We start from the raw sequence: 2,609 nt of genomic DNA, 5'->3' as shown, positions 1-2,609 counted from the left end.
GGTGGCTCCCCATGGCAACTAGCAGGACCGCAGCGAGTCCGCTATTCTGTGGCGTGCCGGGGGGTGGGCAGACAGCATCCCACCAGCACGGAGCACTGCGGCCTTGGGGATGAAGGGCTCTCCTTATGTGGCTCCCGTGGCAGCATGGCGTGGAGAGCATCCAGGCACCATGCTCGTGGTCGGGCTTGCCTCTCTCCTACCCCAATAAAGGGGATGCCGTCGGCCCCAAGCGTCGCCCCCCGCCTGTGCCATTCCCTGCTGCGGTCCGGCTGGTGGGACTCAGCCCGGAGGACAATGTGTCCTGCCCTCAGCCAGGCCACCCCTGGGCAGGTAGCCTCTGTCTACAGCGGGCATCTCGCCCCAGGTTGCAGCTGAGTGTTGGGAGGCCTTTTGCTGTGTTCGCTTATGTTTTGTTCTGTCTTTTAGCAGAAAGTAGACAACTTTTTTTTTTTTCTTTTTTACCCCCAAAGAAACTTTTAGAAGAGAAAAGAAAAAAAAATCCTAGGAAAGAGGAGGGAGAGAAGGCTGATGCTAATGCTTGAGGTTTGCAGGAGTGGTGGCTGAGCAGGCACTTCTGAAGAAAGGCTTTTCTTTTATTGAGTGAGTGATAGCAAACTCAGTGTTATTTCGCATGTAGGTATTACCATTTTAACTTTTACCGAGGTAAAATAACACCTTGTCACTCAGTGCAAATACCAATCACAAAATGAATTAATTGTAATAACTGTTGTCAACAGAACAAAAGACTTGTTGCTTTCCTAAGCAGATTTCAGTGCCACTGATAACTATATACAGAGGTTCCCATTGGGCTTATTCAGGCTATGTAGTCAGAACATAATTTCATCTGTCTTTCTCTGCACTTTGTTGTAAAAGTCTCAGAAATTGAGTTAAAAACCTGTATTTTTTACATATTGCTAAGTATACACTTTTCCAGTGCTTATGATTTTTTCTCAAAGAATCCCTAAACATTTTTACTAGTTAATTAACACTTTTTTTTGTGGCTAATTTATTAAAGAATTAACAAGCTTATAACAGCCTGCAGAATCTGTTTATCCACCTTATGCTGTGATGGACTGTTACTTTCAGAAAAAGTACGGGCAGGTTTTTTGCTACATAAAATATATTTTTGCTAATGTTACTTCTGTAGCCAGTCATCTTTATCCAAAGCGAACAGCGCTACCCCAATAGATGGGTGAAGTTTCCTTTGAAAAGGGGGGAAGAGAGAAAAAAATAGCCAAGAAAAGCAAAATTCTTCATACTTGTGCTAACCACAAATTTATTCAAGCGATGTTTGCGGAGGGGGGGGGGAGAACTAATTAACTAATTTCACAAAGGAGCCTCAGTACAGCAGAAATCAGTGCCAATATGCTATACTCATTTTACATGGCTATTTAGCTTAATAATCAAAAATACTATGGCACATCCTCTATATTTTACTGCAAATGCTATGTATTTTCTTAAAGAAACATCCATTAGTATTGCAGCCTGGGATAGTCATAGAGACCACTGCCCGTGGAAGAAACCCCATCAGGAACTGACCCACAGAGCCATCAAAGGTCGCTTTTGCATCCTTATTTAACAGAATGTGTTATTTTAGATTGCTTCCCCCCTCTTCCCTTTCAAAGTGTACCAACAGGCTTCAGGACTCCCTGCCCTCCTTGGGAGCAGAATCACAACTCAGATAAAATACACGGAGAATTCATTATCCACGTGTCTTCCCTCAGAAATGAGCAGGAAAATACCCCGTGTGAAAGTGTGTTTGGGCAAGGCTGCCTGGCCCCGTTGCTGGAGCGAAGGGGTGAGAGGCTAACGAGGCACCAGCCGAGCAGCCGTGCATCATTAACTGGGCACCGCGTCCTGCTGCTCTCAGCTCTCGCTCGATGAAAGCGGGGTGTAGCGCGCTGCTGCAGCCCCCTCTTTGCAGGAGAGCAAGAAGCACTGTGGAACCACAGTAAGACCTTGCGGAGACCTTCTCCTTTCTGAACCCGGCGGGGGCCGGTGGGCCAGGAGCCTGGTGCAGCCCCGTCCTGGGCTTTGTAGCAGGTAGTGATGTTGCCACACAGCCTCCATTGGGAGGAATCTCTGCAGTTTCCCCTCAGACCCTCTGTTTTCAGTAATGTTTGGTCTGACTGTCTTGTTGGCAACTGCTGGGTCATCAGCCACCTCTCGGTCAAATGTTCCTGCTTCTCCCTGGAACTTGCTTTTTCCGTGGGCAGTGTCGCTCGGCGGCGGCAGCAGAGCATCCCTCTGTCGTAGCAGGGGCTGGTGGTGCTGGGGGAAGAACCTGCTCGCTCACGGCTCTGGAAGGGTGACGTATGACGCAGTGTAAGCTCCAGCACATTTATTCTCCAAGTCTCTTCCTTTTCTTGTTTAAAGTAAACAATCCGGAATGTGCCCAAGTGATTTTTCTCTGGTGCCCTTCCCACGGCAGAGGGGACCGGGATGTCCATGACGACGCAGTTGTGCTGGAGCTGAAGCGGTTCCATTCCAGCAGCCCTAGGCCAGTGGCTCTTTTAGCCGGGAGGCACAGAGAGGTGGGAAGGCCGCCGGTGCAAGAAACCCTCCCTGCAGGTTCAGGCGTTCCTCAGAAGGACGTGGCTCCGGGAGGG

This window comes from Charadrius vociferus, unplaced genomic scaffold, assembly GCF_000708025.1.
Source record: "Charadrius vociferus isolate BGI_N301 unplaced genomic scaffold, ASM70802v2 scaffold341, whole genome shotgun sequence".
Lineage (NCBI taxonomy): Eukaryota > Metazoa > Chordata > Aves > Charadriiformes > Charadriidae > Charadrius > Charadrius vociferus.
The sequence above is the reverse complement of the archived record's forward strand: the minus strand, read 5'-3'. Positions refer to the sequence as shown.